The 24,733-nt window shown below is 48.7% G+C and overlaps 1 protein-coding gene across 2 annotated transcripts in view; it reads right to left on the bottom strand.

The window, feature by feature from the left end:
- The window catches only part of luzp1 (leucine zipper protein 1), a 42,254-nt gene extending 18,187 nt beyond the window's left edge, over positions 1 to 24,067 (bottom strand). For both annotated transcript variants that reach the window (XR_010877401.1, XM_067243096.1), the window contains exons 1-2: positions 23,864 to 24,067; positions 11,506 to 11,586 (exon numbers count right to left, since the gene is read on the bottom strand). The gene's annotated coding sequence lies outside the window, so the exon portion shown is untranslated. The remainder of the gene's footprint in view (positions 1 to 11,505; positions 11,587 to 23,863) is intronic.
- Between the last annotated feature and the right edge of the window lie 666 nt (positions 24,068 to 24,733).

Genomic DNA, 24,733 nt, shown 5'->3' with positions numbered 1-24,733 from the left:
AAACAATATAATACTTTCTCATAATCAGATAAATCATCCACACCAAACAAGGTAAAAAAAAACGAGTAAGAAGAGATTGTGAGGCAAGCCACTGCCTTTTTACCAGTAAAGCAATCCAGTCTTCAAAGAGCATTTGGAAGTAATGTTTTACGTCTTGAGATAATTAATGTGCATGAACTAATATGACATATTATGCTTTCTTTGTAATCTATCTGCCAACATACAGGCCCAAGGAATGTTTGCATATTGCGGTTTAATATCCAGTAATAGGTCAAATTGTTATGGTCTAGTTCAGCATGGCTTTGTATACGTTTTATCTTTTCATTTTGGTATGACACTCTAAACCGCTCCACCCACAATTCATTAAAAGGCTTGTTCGACATGAATCAAGGGAGCCAGGATTAAGAGTAAATATGGGAATGATTATTCCATAAAAAGAAAATAAATCAAAGGATTTCTCTAAAGTGTTTCAATTATTCTCCCATTTGATGTGGTCTGGTGGTTTAGTAATCTGAAATTGGGACTTCAGTAGTTTTTCAAGTCCAAAAGAAAGAAAGAATTCATCCGGTGCTTGAGGTGGGTTTCTCAGAGAAATGCTTGTCCGTTTCGGTGCCAAAACACCTTACTAAATAAAGCAGATATCTGCTGTAACTTCTCCCAGCTGTTGCCTGCTCGTAGAACACTGTGCCAGGCTGGATTTTCCCCTCGATGCCTTTCACAGTCAAGGTGGTTTCTATGCTGGGTGCTGGCATGATATCCACACTTCCAAAACACTTTCCTGCAGGTGCCACGTTCAAAGGAACAATGGATGAGATCAGAAAGACACTTGAGCGAGCCGTCGGTTCCTCCAAAAGTCAACCATTTCCAAATGGACTGGATGATTTGTATGTGTCTAAACTATCTCTTTCATGGAGACAGATGAACGTGATGTGCTTCTGGTCCAGGCCCTGCATAGATTTAACACCAGTCTCGTCCAAGTTTATCTAGGAAAAAGACAGGACTGGAATATTATATTTATCATGGTTCTGAACAAGTCTTCCCCCAACCAAGTCCTAGTTTGGGCTCCAATTATGGTCCAGACTTAGCTCTGGGCTGTTGTTGGTGCGTATCCCAGTGCTCTAGTCTTAGTCCCGGCTTCTTCTTGGTCGTGCTCTGGCAGCATTTGCCTTCAGGCTGTGCCAAGTTTTTACCCCCTCTCTCACACACAGACAGACTTGCCAGGCTCAAACCTTTAAAGCCAAGTGGTGCGTGCAAAATGACTGTGGCAAGGGCAATCTGCTCTGCCAAGCCAATCAACATACCTGCCCTTATCACAGTACTCAATGGCGCCTCATTAGATGCTGACAGCCCAGCAGGAGAATGGAGGGATGGAGGGAGAGAAAGACAGAGCTTCATACTTGGGTGCCTGTGACGAACTGAGAGCGGAAAATAACCTGTGGCCACGCCCCTCTCTCTTCTCATAGGCAACACTGCCCCAGTGCCAAGAGCTCTTCTGACTGATTATCCAATGAGATCACACGATTTGTCTTTTATTATGACTGCACAAAGGCAAAGGTGTGGAGCTGTTGGGGCAAGAACAGGTTTGTGTGCGTGTGCATGTGTGTGAGTGGGTGTGTGCGTGTGGGAGTTGTTACGGATGGGAAGGGAAGAAAGAGGTGTGGGGGACCGCATTTCTAAAGCACTCTGAACGGAGACCAGATTGTACATAGTTTAATTCCTGACCTCCGTGCTCATTGTTTAGTCAATTACGGGAAACGGGAGTTTGTGGCTTAGTTAACATTCCTGACCCTGACAAATGGGTCTGACGGGCAGCAAACCAGACTGCCCGAGAGATTGGACCATCAATCAAAAAGCGTAAAAACATTTGATAATTCATCATCTTTTAATTTAATAAAGAACCTTTTTCAAAAACAACTCCACTGACATGATAGAAATTACCACCTTTATTCCTGCAAAAAGCTCAAAGCCATGACCTTAGAATGAACAATGTGTCGGAATGCAACATGAAACCACTCAGGTCACTGTAATGACAGACACATCACTTGTCACCGTCCTAAACAAACAGACCTGGTCTGCAATCCCAGACCTCACACTCAGATCTGTACTGTAAGTGTTCCACAGTGAGACAATGAGCAAGCTTTCTTTTCCTCGAACCACTGTCGGTTAGATGAGTAAAGACATGGGACATGAAAAGGAAAGGAAGGTGGGAAAGAAGAGAGACAGAGAAAGGGGTGGAGGGAGAGGAGGAAGGAGCAACGGAAGGAGAATGCGTGGGAAAGGAATATGAGTGAACAACACAGTGGAAGTAAAAGGATGCAAGGATGCATTCTGGGGGCAAATAAAGGCATAGAGGTAGAAGGCCGGTAGGAGGAGAGGTTGCTAGAGGATGAAAGATGGATGTAAGATGAAGGAAAGATCAGAGGCTTAAATGCAGCAGAGCAGAGAGAAGGGAAGAGAGGATCTATGACAGGATCCACTTCAATCTGAAGGAAAGAGCGGAGAGGTGGAGAGGGAAGGAAATAAGAAAGCCGAGAGATTAGGCGGAGTATAGAGGAAGAGAAGAGATTTCAGGGAAGTGAAGGGGACAGTGGGGGAAAAGGGCAAGGAGGTGAAGGAGGAAGGGAGCAATCACATACAGAGGAGGAGAGAGAGAACCCAGGAGGGGGAAACGAATATGAGAGGAACCTGAGAAGTACCAAAGAGCACAGAAAGAAAAAAATAAAATAAAGAGAAATCAGGAATGGGAAAAAGAGAGGAGCTGCATCATGTTCGGATGCCAACAACACCAAAGGTTTCTCCTCTCCACCAAGGTTACAATCATGCACCATGTCATTAAGGCCTTAGCCACGCTCTTCCTGCCGGCTCTCTCTGGGACATTCTGTTCCCTCCTTGAAAGAGGGAGGGGGGGGGGAAAAAAAAAGAGGAAAAAAAAAAGAACACATTTCCCCTGCACTTGACGTTACTTTGGAAGTCTTGCCTGGTTCTTATTCCCCATAAACAGTAGTTAATAACCCTCAACTCTCAGTCTCCAGTGCTTGACAAGGACTGGAGTCCATCTCCACATGGTGGGTTAGAGTGTGTGGGCGCGTGTGAATACACATTTGTTGTTTGTTTCTGATTGTAAGTGTGCCTGTTCTAAAGCACTAGGCTACAATGCACAGAACACCAAGCGGCTTCCTGAGTGTTCCATTTCCCTCCTCCAGATCCTGCTGACCTATACAAAAAGGATCTGATGTGTGATGGACATCCTCCATAGGACCTTCATCCATCTAAAGGACAGGAGAACAGCGGTTTGCTGCAGAGGTGCCGCCAAACACAACCCCAGCTCCGGGTCTGAGGGTGGATACTGCTGGAGTGGAGGAAACCACAGAATAGTATTGAAACCTGGCCATGGCTGAGGCTGGGTGCTGGCACAGCTAAGGAAGCCACAGGACAGTTTTGAGACATGGCCGTGGCTGGGGCTGGATCCTGGCAGAGACTACGAAGCCACCGGATGGTGGCAACCTGATGCTAAGTCTGCATTTCTCATGGCTTTCCAAGGAAAAAAGAACCATCCTAGAATATTTGGTTGGTTGTTCCTGGACTGTCATTTCTCTCTCGCTCACTCTCGCTCCCTCTCTTTCTGACCCGTCTGCAGTTTCTGGTAACACTGAAAGGCAATGTTCAGATTCAGTTCAATATAGAACAGAAGGACCCGTAATCCTTGAACGAACTAAAACAGAAATTCATATCCTGTAATCTGTTCTCCTCTCTCCAAAGACAGAGAAGAACGACCGCTTGCTGTTTGTGATGAAATGTGGTGCTTCAGCGTGTAAACAGGCGTGTCTCGTAAGGGGCTGGGTTTGTTTGGTAGTGACCTCCATGTTGACCCACAGTGACAGCCCATCAGGGCCCCAGACCCAGAGACCCAGCACCCATGGCTGAAGCAGACCGTCAGAGGGGACGACACCTCTGTTGACCCTAGCTATCTGCATGGTGTCCAGTCCCTGAGAACTGTGCTCTGCCTATGTCTGCTTCCTACGGGCTCATTAGCCATTTTCTCTGACCAAACAGAAGTTATCAGAGAAGGAATCTTCAAAACAAGGAAGTTCAAAACAGGCTAGTCATCATCCCACTTCAATCACGTCCTAATCCTTACTGATACAAGAAAGTACACAAACGATTACACATATTACATACATCGACAGTTAACTACATTGTGTCAGGATTAACTTGACTACAACCTTCATTTCCCCCCATGTGTGTCTTACAATCTAGTCTACTAGATTTGTAACATTCAGAAACATGAAACATGACTCTATAGCTTGTTCAGGGGTTCGGATGTCAAGTCATTAGACTGCACACCAAAAATCAGGTTTTCCAAAACAACCAAGCCTTTCTACACAGGCTTTACGCCTACTGTTCAAGAAGAGTTCTGTTTAGAGTCACAAAGCCGTAACGCATGTCTTTCCAAGAAAAAGAGAGTGAGAGTGAGAGAGACCAGAGAGAGAAAATAAGACAAAGAAGGAAAGAGATTATTGGATAAATATTTCCCTCCAGAAGGGGGCCTGGCCAGTATAATCTTAGTAGTTATGCCCAGCACGCACAGTCAAATCTGACTCAGAGTAATGCTGTCACTATAGACCCCAGCAACATGCAGTCCAGCTGTGTGTGTGTGTGTCTGTGTGTGCGACAGGTAAATTCTTCAAACACTTTCCCTCTACCAAAACAGGAAACAGAGACAAACAGGGAGAGAGAGAGACACACACACACACACTAACACACACACACACAGAGAGCGAGAGAGAATGAATGAATGAGGTTAAAACATTGTTCTGTGGTGTGGCCTGTGTTTGACTTGGTTCCACAAACACACACGCACACACAGTCTGCTGAACTCCTTAAAAGGTCATAATGATCAGGATGAAAACTACAGCCCAGCTTCATACCACTACCTTCCATCCAACACAAAACCAGGCCAGCAACCAGAGGCTGATCTGGGCAGAGGGTGTCAGGTTGACCTGCCTGCCTGCCTGCCTGCCCGTCTGCTGGGAGTTTAAAGCCAGGGATTTGGCCAGGAAGCCAGGGCCTGTTTTTATCAGACAGCAGCCCATCCTTCACTCAGGGAGGATAGAGAGAGAGAGAGAGTTGGATAGAGAAAAGTGAGACACGTAGAAACATGGATAGAGAGAGACGGAGAGAAAGACAGAGACAGACAGAAAAAAAGACAGAGAGAGAAAAAAAGAGAGAGGGATTTACAGGGTGCAACGTGTTGGATCTCATGCGAGGATGCTTTTGGCCTGCTCGCGGTATTTACGAGCTGAATGAGGACTTGACTTTAAACAGCTCAAATAGTTCCAACCCCATATAGCACTGCTGGCACACAGACAGACGTGATATTGAGGCATGTTCTCCATCACACACACACACACACACACACACAGAGAGAAAAAGAAGGAGAGATAGATAGACCTGGAGAAGCTCAAAACATCAGAGCAGTGTTTTTCGAGTGAGATGTGTGAACTTCAGACAGCCAGGACACACGTCCCCCGTCCCTGTGGAAGGCCAGACGCAGCAGCTTGCCTGCATGTGAGGGAAACGGAAGCGCAACAGCAGAGCCAGAATGGCCGCCATCTGCCCATCACCATCAATCAGTCAGATGGGATGTGTTGACGACCTCCAATACTCCACAGATCCCTTCTCCATTCCAATCGCTGATTTGGTGAAGCCAGAGGCATGGCACATCGTCAATGATTGTAGTTGAGAGGTGGCCTTTGGAGGGGAGGATGAAGTCCGCATCTTTAGAGAATTGAGACAGGGCCTCGTCCGTGGAGAGAGGGGGCAGCCCCGCAGGAGAGCCGAGGGGCTTGTTTATGCCTCACCTCCCGGGACTGGGACGCAACAATGGCGGCCGTTTCCCCTTCAACCCTCTCAACCCAAATCAAAATATTTGTCCCCGTCTCTGTCTAACCCAGTCTGGAATGTCGGCCGGCGCACTCGCACCCATTCTGTCAAGCTGTGGTCTGTTCTAGGGAACTGGGCTGTAAAACAAACAGACACTTGAGCATCGCTACTCAGCGTCCCGTAAACATGCCACACAGACCGGGGACACACACAGATTCTCTTACAATACCACCTTCCTTCCACCCATCCTCGGAAAATCACTGATCTGACTTGCCTGGGTCAGTGAGAGCTGGCCAGAGAAGCACGTGTTTTCACCTGTCCAATCACGTCTGCTCAGGGATGACCTCAAGAAAGAGAGAGAAGGCTGAACCAGGCAAGGGAGAGAGGGGTTAGGAGAGGAGGTTAGTAGGGGAGGTTAGGAGGGAGGACATGAGATGGGAGGTTAGGAATGTAGACAGGAGATGAAGTTAGAAGTAAGAAGAGGAACAGGAGACAGTTGACAAAGAGGGTTGTTGTTTTGTTTCCACTGTAAACACAAGGCTTCCCGTCTCCTACACGGAAACTGGCTTTCTGAGAAGTTTGCCTGACTCTTAGTTCACAGGGCAGGGGTCAGGTTTACTATGAAACCACTGCCACCACACTGCTAGACTCATGTCACTCAACTGCGCACACACACACACGCACACACACACACACACACAAACAGGCACACCCAAGTAATCCAAAACCAGAAATGTTGACAAGCCTATTCACAAGACTACAAGAATATCACATGCACTGTTATGTAGCTGGAGACCACAGTAGGTCAGTTGTAAGGGTTGCAGGAAGATCCGAGGTCTTTCATGCCTTATATGGTAGATCTCAGAGTGTTGGGCATACGTGGGGGGGTGTGATCAATAGGAAGTCCTGTTGTGAAACACACAAGTCCATAGAGACATTGTGAGTCAAGGCCCCACCTCCATAGGAATGACATCATCAATAGCAGCCTCCTCCCTTCCCCTATCCCTTCCTACCCCCCTCCCTCCTTCCCCTATCCCTTCCTACCTCCCTCCTCCCTTCTCCTATCCCTTCCTACCTCCATCCCTCCTCCCTTCCCCTATCCCTTCCTACCCCCCCTCCCTCCTTCCCCCATCCCTTCCGCCAGCTACCCCCTGGAAGTTACAGACAGAGAATAGTGCTTATGTAATAGCCCTCAATGAGTAGGAGCTCACACACATAAATACACACACACACCTGGGAGGTCTGATAACACACACAGGGCTGCCTCAGAACCACCCCTTCCAGGTGCAATCAGCACACACCATCCTCACACACACACACACCCAAACAGGAACAGTTCTGCTCCCTCGCACCATCCCACACCTTCCTTCTCCCCATCCTGCTTCATTAATCTCAACACCACGCCTGCAGGACAAACAGGCAGCCAACAGGCCTCTTCAGAGCCCCTCCACAAGGCTGACAGAGCAGGCAGGCAGGCTGTGGAGATAAGCTGGGACTGCCTATATTTGCCCTGAGCAGCTGAATGAGCTTGTCCCCGGCTGAGGTAAGAATGGATGAGAGATAGGGCCGGGGCCAACGGCCGAGGGTGACGTGATCAGGTGGGAATGCACACTGTCACTTACGAACACACGCACACAGGGTGGGCCTGTAGGGTGAACAACATTATGATCCTTATTACCTGGTTACATAACCTAACCAGGAGGGTCGCTTAGTGATTTGATAAGACTGGAGATACTAGGGAGGGAGGGAGAGAGAGAGAGAGAGATTGAGAAAGAGATGGACAGTAAGAGAGGACAAGAAACAAAGAACAATAAAGAAACAAAGAGAGAGAGAGAGAGAGAGAGAGGGTGTGTGAAAGAGAGACCCACACAGAAAGAGAGAGAGAGTGTCCTGTCTGTGTACAAGTCCAACTGGCAACCTGCTGTTTGCTTTGGCCGGCAGCAAACAAACTGTTTACTGAAGAACGGATGTCAGGAGAAAAACACTTCCTCCTTCTCTGTCTTTTCTTTCTCTCTTTCTCCCTCTCACTTTCCAGCAATCATTCACACATTCACCCACCACCAGACAGTGTGAACTGCCCTACCGGAGCATAAATGCTGTCTGAGGGTCTAGACTTTGCTCTGTCGCTATACATGAGTAATCCATCTTCAAGGATACACCACACGTACCATCTCATTAGAATTCATCTTCTACTTCCCTTCCTACACATCCCCTCTCCCTTTCTTACCCTCTCCTCCCCCCACAGCTCTCTTCCTTCCTCTTCCATACTGCAATCACCCGTTCGCTCTCCTCCTCTCCATCTCTCTCTCTCTCCTCCAAGGTTCTCCTGAACCCCCCCTCTCTACTCTCCTTCTTGTCTCCCTCCATCCCCCTCCTCCTTCTTCCGCCCCCCCCCCCCCGCCCCCCCTCCTTCCCAGGAGGGGTTTGAGAACTGATCAGGTAGGTGGAAAAACATGATTGATGGGCCATTTGCAGCCTGGCCCCCGGACAGTCAGGGACTGACTGCTTCCATTATGTCCGCACGCAATGACGCGCGCACACACAGACCACACACACACGCAAACAAAGCATGTAAGGGGGGGCACCGCGGCGGACCCTCGCCCCGTCCTCTGCCAGGTGGAACAGACGCACCACCGGCGTCGAGGAGCGAGCGGGACACCCTGGCACACGGAGCCAGCACAGCAGGTCAAGGTCAACAGCATGTCCCGGACAGTCAGTCAGGGAGGGGGGGGGGGGGGGAGTGGGCTAGACAACACACTTCAAGGTCATAGACGAGGAGGCCAGCCTGTAGACCGGTTGGCCCCCGGGCACGATTCAAACTGCCCGTGTGCCTGACATCCTGCCATGGAGTCAGTTGTCTGAGCGGTGAGGGAATCGGGCTAGTAATCTGAAGGTTGTCAGTTCGATTCCCGGTCATGCCAACTGACGTTGTGTCCTTGGGCAAGGCACTTCACCCTACTTGCCTCGGGGGGAATGTCCCCGTACTTACTGTAAGTCGCTCTGGATAAGAGCGTCTGCTAAATGACTAAATGTAATCCCCAGAACAGCTGCCGAGGTCGCTGCACGGCACTGTGGGGTCTTCACTTCCCTGCTCTCAGGAACAAGGCGACAAACAGGGAGAGAGGAGGGAATGGGGTGGTAGGGTGTGTAAGGAACTAGAGAGCATTAGCAAGGGAGTCATGCACAAAGGAGAGAGCTAGAGAGAGGGAGAGAAAAAGGGAGATAGAGAGCAGGAGAGATGGAGAGAGTGAGAGTGAGTGAGTGAGAGAGAGGAGTAAGCCCACAGAATGCTGAGCAGGGTTTTGCCAGACCGGAACACTGCAGTAGGAATGCAGCAGAGAGAGAAGGAGGGAGAGAGAGAGGGAGGGAGAGAGAGAAGGCATGAAAGGTGGAAGGGATGGAGGGAGAGAATAAAGGAGAGAAGATGAAGGGGGAAGGGTAGGACAGAGAGGAAGGAGAGGAGGCATGTTTGTGGTGAACAGGGCCGGATTACCAATTTTCTGTGCCCTGGGCAACAAGGTTTAAGGCCCCCCCCCCCCTGTGTTTGATGTGATGCTAGTTACGGATGTCCAAAATAATGCTTTTTGGGCCTTTATTTGAGCGCAAAATTGTTTTTTTTGAGCTTTATGTAAAATAAACATTTTACAAGCCGTTTTTCAATTGGTAAAATCTTTGCAGGCAGTAGGTAAGAAAGTAACAGCTATCTGGCGCAGTTACTTGTAAAATGCATAGATAATGTTTAACAGTAAAATCTCAATCTAGCTTGCACCTAACTAAGTTAACATATGTGCTAACATTAGCAATAACGTCAGCAAGTTTGAGGTGTATGCATATACTAACCATTAAATTAGTAGCACATTTCCCGTATTTAACAATGATTAAACATGGACTTACCTGAAAGTGATGCACGGGCACCATCTCGCAGTCTCTTTCTTTCTTTTTTCCTTCTCCTGAATCCTGTTATCGTTTTAAGCCCATCTTAGAAAAGTTGACCTAGCCTACTGTCAAAGTTCGTCAGCCCACTAAGGGAAGGGCACCCACAGCGAGCTTGGGAAGTTGAGTGTGTAGCCTATTTGTTTTGTTTTGTTTTGTTTTTGGGGGGGGGCACCATCGTAACTTTTTGTGAGCATTTAAATAGGCTACATCTCTTGTTCTGCCTGTTTTGTAATATACGTGTCTAATATTTCTATACTAAAATAATATCGGTTTTATAACTATGATGATTTTTCAGTTGGCTATTTTTTGGTGCCCCCTCAGGAGTTGGTGCCCTACGCACAGCGCGTAGTGAGCGTTATGGGAGCGGCGGCACTGGCTACTACTAGACTACACAAACACTGTTTTTGACGTGATTTTAACATGACATTTTGATCGAACGAGTTGTAATAAAGTACTCACATTAAGGAAAGTTAGGACTGCGTTCATAACGTGATGTAACATTTTAGTTGACATTGTCCAGGGCCCCTTAGATGTCATGTGCCCCTGGGCAAGTGCCCAGTTGCCCTAATGGTTAATCCGGCCCTGGTGGTGAACACATACGTATGGTGGCTGCCTGCGGAACAGACGTCAGACCACCATAAAACCCATCCTCTCTTTCCTCTCCACCCCTCCCTCCCATCCCTCCCTCTTACCCTCTCCCGTTTCTCTTCACCTTCAGCCAGTCTCCATACCGCGGCCTCTCCTCTCGCTCACCCAACCACCCTCGTTCGTCACCACTCTATCTCCTCCCTTTCCACCTCCTCCCCCTCCCCACCTCAGATATGGAGGTGTTTAAAGGAACATGCAGTAAGGTTGAAGATAGACGCTACAACATGCGCATACACAATGATAAGAGACACTAAACTTAGACAAAGCGTTGTGTAACATCAGGATGAATGTCATAAATCAGACATGAACAGTTTCTATTTGATACATACTGCAGCATGAGTCAATGGCCAATCAAAACTGACTGATACTCTTCCTAGCCAGTAAGCAAACCAGCCAGCCAGCCAAGCAGACTACAAGCCAGAAAACCAAACAGCCAGCCAGCCAGTCAGCTAACCACTCAGTCAACCAGCCAGCCCAGACATGCCCTGAACCATCTACCATGGTTGATCAGTTCTGATTGCTGTGCTGGGAATGACAGCCTGGGAACACACCAGTGGGAGTGGCTGGTTCAGGGCATCTCTAAAGCAGTGTGCGTGTGTGTGTGTGTGCATTGTAGAGCACATAAAATCAGTACATCCCACACATACACATAAGCAACACACACACACACACGGAAGGAAGGAAACACGGCGCCGGCTTAAGTGCCCTGACCCACCACAGGCCCCGCCCCTTGGCCAACCAGGAAGCTGGATCACAAAGGGTTCCGAGGTAAGACCCTGGAATCCAGAACCTTCCTCACATTCTCAGTCCACTTCCTCCTCCAGCCTGGCAGCTGGACCCAGGCACTCAATAGCTTAAAGCCTTCTTTCCTTCTGCTCTCCCTCTCCCTCCCTCTCTCCCCCACCCCCCTTCTCCCTCCCTCCCCCACCCCCCTTCTCCCTCCCTCCCTCCCTCCCTCCCTCCATCTTTCTCCACCCCCCACCCACACACAGTACTGATACAGCAGTCACTAACATCTACTAGATATACTGGACTTACTTTACAAAATATCAGAGGCTTATTATTTCTTTCCAGCAGGTACAGCAGGCTTCAGTCTCTCAATGGACCTCATCCACAGGCCTAGAAAGAGAGAGTTGGGGAGGGAGAGAGAGATAACACGTTAGTATGAGCCGTCCAAGTGGCAGCCCAGTCATGGTCTTAATATCCACAGTCATACCATCCTTTAACTATTGTTGTGCTTGGCACGCTGGCATATACCCTCAGGCAGCCTGGCTTACAATACCATCGCTGTACATTGAGTCACGCAAACACACACATACACACACCACCATACACACACACACTGGGTGGCTGAGTGGAGCTGACATTAGTTGGTCAGATATGTGCTACATTCTGCTGCGCTGCAATAGTCTCATGCATGACAGGACAAGTAGCTTTGGCGGAGCAACACAGAGCGCTATTCATCTGTATCTGGCTGGGACACCCTCTCACCATCCATACCACAGGCTTCCATACAGACCAGGCCATCTCTCATCCTCTCTCGCTCACCTACTCCCCAACACACACACACACACACACACTCACCCAACAACTCTACTCATAGACACACACACCCCTACTCTGACACACACTCCTCTGAAACCACATAGTACACATGCCCACAACCATACATACTCACTTACATGCAGACAGCACACACACACCCTGCAAATAATCCAGTCCAGACATCTAGTCTTAAAGCAGGATTCTTTGTGCTTAACCAAACATATGGAATGCTACTGTAATGGAATGCTCTAAATCTGGTCCACGCTACTGTGGGTGTGTGTGTGTGTGTGTGTAGGGAGAGAGGGAGGGAGGGAATTGGGATAAAAGTCCCAAATCTATAGTATAGTATCTAAAGCCAGGTATATGCAGACTCGTGAAGTAAGGACAGCTGGACCACAAGAGAGGGAGACGGGGAGAGCGGGCGAGAGAAAAACAGACTCAGTGAACACCAGATTTCAGACAGACAAATTAAGGTCTGAAATAACAGGAGGATCGTTTCCAGGTCACCCCAATCTCTCATCCTGCACCCCCCCCCCCGCCCCCTCCTTCCCCTCCTCCTCCTCCAGCCCCCTCTTGTGTAACTATTCAGTCCTCCTGCTCCCCCTCCTGTTCCTGAGTGTTGGATGGGACCTGAGACTGAGAGGCCCTGGAGAAAAGGAGATCCCAGCTCTGGTTCATCACCGTGCCTGGCCTGCTATATCAGGGCTCCCCCATCCTGCTACCCTCCCCTTCATCCCAGCAGAGATCCAGTCTGTTTGTGAGGCATTCCTCAGGGTACGAACGTCTGAGACAACCAGTGACCACATACGGGCTAGACAGTCACTCAGTTTCACAACCAAATAAAGAAGGAAAAAGGGATCGTGCACTCCTCCCTCTCTCCCTCATTCCTTCCTTCTTCTGCTCACTCCCCCCTCCTCTTGTTGCCTCGCTCGCATGATATTCGGTGACTCATCGGTGTAGCGGAGAACAAACACTGCGAAGTGGCACTTTTCCTGTGGGTTTGTCGGGATCATCAAAAACCAAAACGGTCATCTGAACATCAAACATCAGCCCACTAACAAGTGGCCCTGGCAGGGCCGAATGCCCACAGGCGTACCACAACCCTGGGGCACGCACACCGACATGGAGAGATGAAAATTAGACACATTTCTCTGCACTAGAAAACACGTCAGAGGAGTTTAGCTGTGGATAATGTCTGTCAGAGACATCAAGAATGGGTCTAGCCATGAAGGAAGACCTAGTTACACTGAAAACTGGCATCTTGGGAGTCAGGTGGCTGAGAGGTGAGGGAATCGGGCTAGTAATCCGAAGGTTGCCAGTTCGATTCCCGGTCATGCCAACTGACGTTGTGTCCTTGGGCAAGGCACTTCACCCTACTTGCCTCGGGGGAATGTCCCTGTACTTACTGTAAGTCGCTCTGGATAAGAGCGTCTGCTAAATGACTAAATGTAAATGTAAATCTTATAATACTTGTCAAACACTGAAACTAACGAATACATAAACTAATCACACTGCCTCCCATGTGTGTATCGCTCCAGCATGTAGCCTAATGTTTGTCTTGTTTGAAACTTTTATCAGGCTGAGGACAACAGAAGAACAGCGATAAGGTTCCCGAGTGCCTCCCTTCTCTCACACACTCTTACACACGGGATTAAACAAAAACACTGTTGAAGGCATGAGCCAAACTGTTGCTATCCGTAAGGAAAAAGAGAGAAATTCATGCAGAAATGCAACAAGGGGTACCGAATGAAGAATTGTAGAAAAGAGAGAGCGAGAGAGCGAGAGAGAGAAAGAAAGTGAGAGGGGGTGGAGATCATGTTCAATTTCCTAAACTCAACATTTCAGGGCCTTAAAATACATGTTGAGTTCTTTTCTCCAGAGCTAGTTAGCATGGAAGCCCATTTCCTGTCTGTGATTAGCAGACATGGTGTGTGTGTGTGCGTGGGTGTGTGTGTGTTCGCATGTGTGTAGCTCGGAGAGGTCTCGGGTTGTTTTGTCTGCGAGCGAAGGAAAGGAATGCCCAAATCAAACATGCTGAACAGGATGCCCTGAGAAGAACACGCCACACCGGCGCAGGAGGAGGATGGAGAGAACGAGGCAGGCAGGGGGAGGGAGGAGAGAGAGAGAGAACACAACAAAAGGAGAGAACACCAAATCGATTTCTCATTTACAGCCACCTAAACCGCAAACTGCATTCCTCCTGCTTGTATTGGCATTCCGGCAGGGATAGGTGAGGAGGAATATTGTCGACTGTTTCCAGAGCTGTCACATACATTACATATGCCTGCCACAGCAGACCACTGCTTCAATACTACCCAAACCTGAACAACCTGTCCAACTGAGATGTCTTGTACCTCAGTGAGAACCAGCTAGATATTCCCCTGAATAGACAGGCTTTGTGACACACACCTGTCAAGAGCGGGAAGAGTATGTTTACACACACATCCACACACACACACACTTGTACAAATACAGAACCAGAGCCATGTGTGTGGAGGTATTCATTGCAACGACTGAGGGAATGGCCAATTGATCTGTATTGCTTCCTTATAAGGTAGCGTCTATTGTGCTTGGCATGACTGAGAGAGCAGATGCCTGTGTGAGGGGAAGATAACCCAGTGCTACCTCAGTCCTCCAGAGTCCACACGCAGGGTCCAGGCCAGGGGTAAACAGACCTCCAGATGTAGGCCCTTTCCTCCCTGGTCAAACACAGGGCACCGTGGTGAGGGGCTGCCAAGACCCAGACAAACACCTTGCCCACTTAGTCCTGCTCCGGTTACACCAATCCATCTGTCTTGCTTTACTTTATGCACTCTTTCTTTTCCATTCCTCCATCCCATCTACAGACAGTCACAGTGAACCCACAACATGCTAGGTAGAGGTAGCCACTGAACTCTACATGACATGGCAGGTCTGAGGAGAGGAGTGGAATGGAGAGAAGAGGGATGGAGAGGAGGGAGGCCACAGCAGCTTAACTGGACTCATACATCCACGTGAAAAAGAGAACGTCCAGAATATTGGATCATCTAAATGCCTGGTGTTCCGCAGAACCCAACTGAGCTAGTCACGTGTGGTAGGGTTTAAGTCATCCTGGGGAGCTGGGAGGCTGGGACGGAGGCTGGGACAAAGGCCAGGACGGAGGCTGGGACAGGGGCAGGGACAGGGAAAGGGGCTGTGGTTGGAATCTCCAGAAGAGGGGAATAGGACTGAGAGTGAGGATTAGACTAGAACTGGAGGCTGGGGCTGAGATTGTCCAAGAATGGACCTTCCAGCACTCAACATTGTTGCACTGATGGGACAAAGGCAGGCCATTATGTCACAGGCCAGCTCAAACTCAGCGGCCAACTACATCTCTTAAGACCAGGAAATACCTAACATATGCTGGTATGTGCGTATACAGCCACATTAAACAAGCACCTCTATCTCTGGGGACAGGACGATTTTTCAAAGGAATATGAAAGAAAAAGAATAATATTAAACCAAACTCAGACTAAATGTAGCATAAAATGAGAGAACTCTGAACAATCATGGAAAAAGAACAGAAAAGGGAAAAGCGGTGAGGAGAGCGAAAAGGAGGGAGTGTTGGTGAAGGAGAGAATGTTCTCCAGATGGTAAGACAGAGGTGATATGGTGTGTGCGAGCGTGTGTACACGTGTGTGAGAGAGTTTGCGCGGTGTGAGTGTGTGTATATAATATGCTATATGTATAGCACAAGTGTGATTAAGAGTGTGAGACTGTGTGTGTGCGTGTGGTTGTTGACTATGAGTCTAGGACTTCATGTGTAAGAGCATGCTCCAGTATGTGTGAGCATGATTATCTGCCTCCAGACACCCCCCCCCCCCCCCCCCCACTTATGTATCCTAGCCTAGCCCAGCAGACAGCAGGCCAGGCCGGGCTCAGACCAGGACATGAAAGGAGCCCACAGTTTTCACATTCTTCATTAGACTGGAGCTAGAATTGTGGTTAACCAGAAAGTTCTATTTTTACAGCCGGCCTGCTTGGGCTTTGCCACTCTGCCGCGGCGACTTGCATGAGGTACGGACGTCTGGCCTCAGTGAGGAGGAGGACAGAGAGATGAGAGGACGACACGGAGGAAGAGAAGGAAACCCAGGCCTGTGGCTCGGCGGGGTGACTGATGGATGAAGCTTCTCCAGAGTAACAACTAGAGGAGCAGAGTAAAAATAGTCTGTCAGTCAGTGTCTGGAGGCAGCAACACTGGAGCTGAACACAGCTCCACAACAGAGCAGAGCCTCGTTGTAGAGTCTCAGGGCAGAGTCTCGGGGAAGAGGGGAGAGTACAGGGAAAGGAAGCCTTGGTTGCCATGGCGCCCGGGCATTCCTCTCTCTGGGAACATGTATATTTTCTGATCACAAGAAAAATAATCTGCAGCAGGAATTTTATTTTGAGAGCCGCCTTTTGGATCCTAGGCTTAGCACAAGGAAGGGAGGGAGCTGTGTGTGTGTGTGTGTGTGTGTGTGTGTAGTAGAGCAATAGGATCCCTCTAACAACACAGAGTTAACCCTTAACTTCCCAGTCACTCGCCTGTCCAGTCAACAGTACAAGTCACCCTGCCTTCCCCCATGTTCAAACAGATCTAAACGCACAAAAACACATACTAGCACGCACACAGACACACAAACGCCATGGTGTCTGGCCTGCAAAATGCAGACCGAAAAAGCAGATTTATGAAGGCCAGTCCACAGATGTTGATACAGGTGTTTGCTCATCCTTCATTCTTCTCTCCCCACCCCTCTCCTTTTCCTCCCACTCGTTTTCCCCCTCACCATCCATCAGCTGCAGGGGGTGGAGGAGCTCGACCTAATATGTAATTTAGTTGCCATTTTACTCAGAGAGCGAGAGAGCCAGAGCGAGAGAGAGAAAAAAAGAGTGTGTGTGAGAGAGAGATATCCGTGTCCCACGCAAGGCTGTTTGGTAACTACGGTAACGCAAGTCGCCGAGAGTGATAAGCCCGCCCCCGGACCCCATGGTTGGATGGAGGCCAGGGCTCTTATCACACATGCCTAGTGACATCATCACCCTGCCAGGGCTCATTCACATGCAGCAGCCCTCCTGCTCTCTTCCCCAGCGTTTCTTCCTCTCCTCGGAGCTTGGATTCCCTCCCCTCTCCTCTCCACTGTGTGTTTCCTCTATTTGATCTGTCCAGTGTTCACACGCAGCCTCCCACTCCTGTTCTCTTCTACACCGTTTCTTCCTCTCGGCTCGTGTGCTCGTCTCTCCTCTGAGCTCGTACGCTCCCTCTTCCTCCCTGTTTCTATGGATTTCAGCCCTTGTCACCCCTTCTTCGTTCATTCCCTGCATCGCTCCTTTTGCATCTCCTTTCCTTATCTCCTCTCCTCTGTGTTCTATTCCGTGGGCCAGATGGCAACTGGCAAGCTGCACTAATCACAGCTCCTGATCCCTCCATAGGTCATGTTTTACAAGTAGCCTGCAGTTTGACGCCTGGTGTGCACTCTCCCCATCCTTCCCTCTCCCTCTCTTTCTTTCTCCTTCCCTTCTCCTTCCTCTGCAGGTTCCATCTGAACATTCATATTTAACAGACAAGGAACTAGTTAAGCATGGAAAATAACATATTACTGGTAGCTATGAAAGAACGTAAGAAACAAAAAAAAGAAAAGGGTAATATAAAAGGAGAAAAAGCAAGAACAAACGTGAGAGAGAAAGCGAGAGCTAGAGAACAGGCCCCTTCTGGCAAAGTCACCCCTGTCAAACACCCACACACTGACAGCCTGTTGACTCCCCCAGAAACAGCAGTTTTGTCGGGGGCTGAGCGCCAACTCGAGCCCCAAGGATGAACCCGGCCTTCCTGGGGCCCTGGCAGGACAGAAGCGGCCCCTTGCCAACCACAAGGCACCAAACAGTCCAAAGCGCCTCGACAGGAAAGGCAACAGAAAATAAGAGACCAAACATCATAAATCCTGCCAGCGCTGAAAAAGAGAAGCTTGAGAACGTTTGTCTTCCTAAAATACCATGAAAGCAGAGTTGAAAGAGACTTTTTATAGTACAATTCCAAGTATAAAGAGCACAGATTCGAGTGGTGCCTGTGCCTTCAAAAGCACACTTCTACAGGGGGGGAAATCCACTGGTCAAGCTACACCTTTGTTGGATGATAAAGAGATATGTGGTTTGAAAGAATGTACAAAGCAAGTAGTTCAATTTCATCATAAACAAGTCGAGTAAAAAAATAAATAAAAATGCCCTTCCTGAAATCACAAGGTCCCAGGTTGGGAATAGATGTTGTGAAATAGAGCATGATGTTGGCAAGCTACTCTATCTCCCCGTCAGTCTCACTCATTTGCTTCTTCTCCACAGGAAGAATTCACCTTGAGCCACCCTGGAATGGCTGAAATATGCCAAAAATTCCCCCCATCAGCCCAAGAAGACAACCCCTGTCCGCAGATGACCCCCCAGCCCACCAACCTGCAGCATTCCTGTGCTCTTCTCAACCCCTGTGCTCAACACTCACACAATGTTAAGGACATTAATAACAAGTTTCCACCCAACTGACCCAGACGTGCCTTTTAAGGGCAAGCGGTTCAGATTTCTCTTTTCATTAACTTCCAAAAATACCCCCGGACCAGGATGGGGGAGGAGGTGGGGGCTCCTAGGAGAGAGAGAGACAGAGAGGGAGAGAGAGACAGAGAGAGAGAGAGTGATTGAGAGAGCAGTGAGGAGAAAGAGAGAATGATTGAGAGAGCAGTGAGGAGAAAGAGAGAATGATTGAGAGAGCAGTGAGGAGAAAGAGAGAATGATTGAGAGAGCAGTGAGAGAAAGAGAGAATGAGAGCACAGATAAGAATCAGTGGGAGCCGTGTTGGAAATATTGGCCTGTCCAGAAGATTCAAGAACACACAAAAGAAATGTGGCAGAGGAATTTACAAGACATGTCTTTCAACTTTTCTCTGCCCCGTTAAACTTTCCTGTCCCTCCCTTTATCCCTCATGTCCCCCCCCCCCAGTTCAGCACTCTGCCTCCTCAATGCCCTTCCTCTTTGGTTCCCTTTTTAATGAGTGCCAGAGATACAGAGGGAGAGCAAGAGAGAAAGAGAGAGAAAGAGAGAGAGAGCTAAAAAGACAGAAAGAGAGAATGACAGAGAAAAAGAACCGGAGGGAAGGAAAGAAGGAATTGGGTAGATATGGTTATCCTTGTCACAAGTTGACTCAACGTTACAAACTCAGCCATCCTGAGTGGAAGCAGGAATGCCCGCGTGTTCTGAGGGAGACAGCAGTTAAAACATGTGCCACTCATCATGAAACAAAACCACAAGAATGATGACACGCTGTTGTCACATCAACAGTATGGACAACATGAACTCTGTTTGTGTATGTGTGTGACAATGTATGTGTGTGTGTCAATGATAAGTAAATGCTGGTCTGTTGAACATCCCAAATGAAGACCAGATGATCAGGCACTTTTTCTGCCTCAAACATTCTAGCTTTTCTAAATTCCTTCCGTTCCTTCTTATGGTTTACATGCAAGCTGAGAGGCCAGACCTTGGCTAAGCTAGGCCAGATTTGAAGAAGGGCTAAACTAGGCTGGGCTGGTAGGAGAAGGGCTAGGCTAAGCTATCAAGGGAAGGGCTAGGTTAGAACTGGCTGAGAAGGGCTATGCTAGTCCAGGCTGGGCTGGTATGAACTTCTTGACGGTGATTTCCTTCTAAGGCATTAGGTGTGCCTGTGGGAGCCTGATAACGTTTAAGAGCCAATCCCTGATCCAGGAAGATGAACTCACAACATCTGGCAACACACAGCAACCCTCTGTGCCTTCAAGAGTAGAAGCACTGACCAGGGATCAGCCTCCTAACATATCCACATCCGTTAAATCCCACCACAGCACTGGTCCGGGACCAGCCCTGCTGCGCCAAGCGGCGTGAGAAACACAGACCTGGGGGGGGGGGGGGGGGGGGGGGGCCATCACAACACGGTGATGTCACTGGTACAGGGGATGGAAGTCAGGGGAGTCACGGTAACACGTGCGCCCTCACAGCGGACCTCGGCGGAGTGAGCGCCCACGGCACCGCACAAAGAGGCCCGCGCTCGCCTCCCCACAATCACCTGCTTCATGGCCGGGCCTCAATCACGCCTGCGGGGTGATGGGGAGGTGGGCCAAGGCAAGGCCCACCAGACGGTAATGAGCATCCCGTTCCTTTCACACCGTTTGGTCTCCAACAAAGAGGTTTGATCGTGGTCACAACACACACACACGGAAGGCCATCATATGGACCACACACCAAGACAGCGAATGTACACACCATACAAAAGGGTGTGCAGTCAACAAACTAGACACTGCTTCCCTATTGGCTTGTGGCTTTTGTATAGGCACACACGCAGGCACACACGTGGGTGGGTGCGAGCGCGCACACACACACACACACACACACACACACACACACACACACAGAGAGCCACTCAGTGAAGGCCACCCATGCATGCAGCAGGTTGGTGCTGACGAGACTCAGATTAACCCTGTACCACGCCGTGAGTGCTGCTCTATTGTGACCGGCAGGATTATTCTCAGATTACGGAGACGTGAAGGGTTGGGGTGACGATGCTGTTTTATTCGCAGCCACCTACACAGTTGGATACAGGAGACACATGATCCACATGATCCACTGATTAGACTGTTTTTCTGGTTGGGTGGGATGGAGTTAGCATGATGTCCAGCTTGATTTAAAAAACATTTGTAGCCTCACATTAGCAGCCTTACAGTGTAACAAAAACTAGTAACAGTGTACATGGCACTACTAGAGTAGTGACTATGGCGTGTTTAAGTAAGATTGACGAGTGACAGCAGATCAGGAGAAAGCTGTCAGCTAACAAGGGCCCTAACAGCTGTGTGAACATGGCTTCTTGCTGACAGCCTGACACTCTCCCTCTCTAGTACCTGATGACAGATTGGTGTGTGGGAGTAGGTGTTTGTACATGCATCTAGCTCCAAGCCATCGCACTCTGGCCTCTCTGTGTGTGCAGCAATAACAAGTGGTTTGCCCTCCAGCTCAAATCATAGGGCCCAGTCCTCTCACCCCCTTGGTCTGTTCCACCCTCTTGTGATAAAGGGCTGCTAGGCCAGGCCAGCCCAGGGCAGGGCCCAGGCAGGAAAAGGGGACAGGGGCATTTCCCAGGGTCTTTGAGTACACAGGCAGCATTGGAGGAAAAAACACCAATAAACACAGCCTGAAGGCCAGGCCAAACAGGCAGGGCCAGTCTGAGGAGCTAGCAGTCTTAAGGGAGGGGTTTTATAACCCTGTTACGACACACACAAATACCCACGCAAACACTGTCCCAAACACCTATATCCACCCCCTTAAAGACAAACACAACATCCTCAGAACACATTCAAATACAAAAGCACATAGACAACACCCAAATAAGACTACCAGTGGCATGAATCCACTCCCTTTGCCGGCGTCCATGCAGCAGAGTCCAGCTGGCCTGCATAGCGTCAACACACAGCCTCTGTCCAGGGTACGGCAGCCATTATTACATTACCACAATGTGTGTGTGTGTGCGCTTCTCTAGGCTTGGCTGACAAACCCATCTCACAACGGTATGATTCATCTCAGATGGGGCTATTTCAGGGAGAGACTTTTTATAAATCTGAAACCTCGTCCCCTCTGCATGGTCAAGGTTGCTTCTATCCCAGGCAAACGGGCTCAGGAGAAACGAGACTACAACACAGAAGTGTCTGCCTAAGAATAACATTCACACATCAACACCATGTCATTCTATCCAGCAGCTACTTTTATGTCTATTAAACTAGGCTCAATATGCAGTGATGGACATTCCGGCTCTGACCATAGCGTGTCTATAAGTAAATGCTGCAGATGTGTCGACCATGCCGGCTCTGATACCCAGGCACTGCCAGTTTCCTTCTGACGTGCCCAGTGGTCTGAGCAGCCCAGGCAGAAAACCGCCGTTTTCAATTTAATCCACAGACTAGTGATTTAGCCACAGTGTAATCCGCAGGTCTGATGGTTAGTCTGATAATTACACTTATTGGACACCCATAATGATCAGGCTTTGGCTTTTCCAGAACGCACCAGATGCCTTTTGGTCGCACGGCTGCCATCAGGGTGGAAAACCAATCATGAGAACGTCAGGTCATAAAAGAAGGAAGGAAAGGGGTGTGTGTACTGTGCAGGGGGGGGGGGCAGGGGGGGGGTTGCTTGGCATGGGCGACACTTAGGCACACACTCACTCTGTCCATTTCTGCTTTCACTCTCGGTCAGAGAGAGAACCCTTTGAAGGTACCAAAGTTCACCAGCTCTCCTGTATAATGGAGCTGAGTCAAGCAGCTAAGGGCCTCTGGGGAACGCGTGTGTGTGTGTGTGTGGGGGGGGGGGGGGGTGTAGATCCAAGCATCTCATACCCAGGCTGAGTAAGGTTCATATGGCTATGCATTGACAACTGGCCGGACTTAGTTTGTCTGCACTGTGTGTGAATGTGTGTTTGGACCAGTATATCGAGTAATGTAGATAATAGATACCTAGCCACTCACTATGAACTACACACACACACACACACACAGCTGTGACCGTCTGCTTGCCCAGCCAACAGGACTTGCAGCTACTTGCATTCCCTAAACCAGAAGCAGGGATTGAGGCAGAAGCTGTGGATCTAGCTGGTAGCTGGCTGGCTCTGGGACTTACTGGAAAGCCATCAGTGATTTGCCTTCATGTCTGGAACAGGTCAAGGCAGGTTCCCCCTCTAGTTTCCCTTCCGCCTTCTCTGTTAAGGGCTCCACCTGGCAGATCACTATTCCACTGCTGCTGATGCTGACGAACCAAGGGTGGAAAGAGAGCTGCTTACTCTCACCACTTTCATTAACATACCGTACACAGACACACACTATGTAAGTGTACAGAGGCTGCCTTTGCAACAACAACAAAAATGCACGCACACCTGAATACGCCTCTAAACCAAAACAACTGTTTGAGAATACCTTGATGTTAATCTATTAGCACGTTCAAATAACTCTCGACAGGTGAAATCGAAGGCAATTTCCCATCATGGCTGTCAACATCGCATTTAGTAACCAGGTAGAACACCTATCCGCAACAACTTGGATGGCCTATATATGTAGCCTGACAAAAAGTATGTTTGAATACCAACACTACCAAAGAGTACCATAAAAACGAGAAATCTATATTAGACTACTCAAAAACAGAATCGGCCCAACCGTGGGAGTGAACATCGAGGAGATCCTGCGCGCCTGGAACCGGTAGAAAGTAGCCTATGCTACATTGTTCTCGAGGAAAACATCTCTTTTCCTGTCGAATTCGCTAGCCACACGTCCGAAGAGCGAAGCTGAGCGTCTCCCTTGTAAGTAAAGCTAGAGAGACATGCAGATACAATCAGATAGCTACACTGTTTAAGCTACCGTCACATTTTTTGCATCGACCTTCTGAAAATTATTTTAGGAATAAAATGACTCCATCGAGCCAGTCTAAAACTTCCAAGGTAGCCTACTGCGTTTGCTGACGTGCACAGAAATAGTTCTATGCCTCGTGAAATCAAAATGTGTCCATTCAACAGTAGCTGCGGTAATGAACCACATGTTCACAGGTTCAATAAAGAAATAGACATCTTCCAAATTTCAATTATTTCTGCGACATTCTCGACACCTGGCTTTTAGCCGCAGTCCGGTGTTACCAGCAGGCTTCGTTTTGGCTGCGGCAGTGAAGCAAGAGCGGGGAGGAGGGGTAAAACTTGCCGCAGTTCGGAGTTTATGCAGAGCAGACAGCTCGTGTGACGAACTCAGGAAATCACCGGAATATAACCGTTAACTTAACCCAAAACCTGCTCTAAACAAATGACTATATTCACTTAGCCTACCGTTCCACGAGAAACATCCGCTGTAATCCCCCAAAATTCACACGATTGGTATCGAAGTTGGTGCCGACAAGATGATCCTGTTGAAGGTTTGTAGCCTAGTCTTCCAAAGATTCCTCTCATTTGACTTGACCAGCGGGACAGGGGATTTTTTTCTCTTCCGAACTGGCTTCGCTGTTCTTCTTTCTCTCTTTCTCTCCCTATTCCCCTCCCTGCACTGCAGGATCAAACCATCGCATTCCACCGCGTCCCTAACAATGAAATAGGTGGGTTTTCCTTCAGCGCTGCAGGACCCACCCCTTGTATGACTGTCCGTAGAAAGAACGCCCTTCGCGGAGCAGCCCGCCTCTCCTGTGGAAATGTAGCCGGTTAGTAGTAACAGATTTCAGACCCAAGAGTATGAGACATGGATAACAATCTGTTCCTAGAATTTTCCGGTTATTGTAACCCCTAACATTATAAAAGCCTATGAAAAAAATACATGCAGTTTGAAAAAAAACTCTTCACCATAATATTATGATATTATCAACAATTGATAATTGTGAGATCAGCAATGAGTGACAATGGTGATGTGAGAGTGGCAGACTTTCAGTCTTCTGGATTACCTGAGTGGACACGACTCGGCAGCAGAAGAATTCGTCCCTTTTGTGATTTAAACGTCGTCTGCTGGACTGAGACAGACCACTGGCTGCATGGCCAATCACTAGTGTAAACCAGGCCAAGTTGTTCCTCAAACCAAGCCTCTCTCTTTCTCTTTCTCTTTCTCTCTCTCTTTCTCTCTCTCTCTCTCTCTCTCTCTCTCTCTCTCTCTCTCTCTCTCTCTCTCTCTCTCTATCTCTCTCTCTCTCTCTCTCTCTCTCTCTCTATCTCATT

The sequence above is a fragment of the Osmerus mordax genome, chromosome 9, assembly GCF_038355195.1.
Source record: "Osmerus mordax isolate fOsmMor3 chromosome 9, fOsmMor3.pri, whole genome shotgun sequence".
In the NCBI taxonomy this organism is placed as follows: Eukaryota; Metazoa; Chordata; class Actinopteri; order Osmeriformes; family Osmeridae; genus Osmerus; species Osmerus mordax.
Note: the sequence above shows the minus strand (reverse complement) of the source record. Positions and strands in the feature narration are given on the sequence as shown.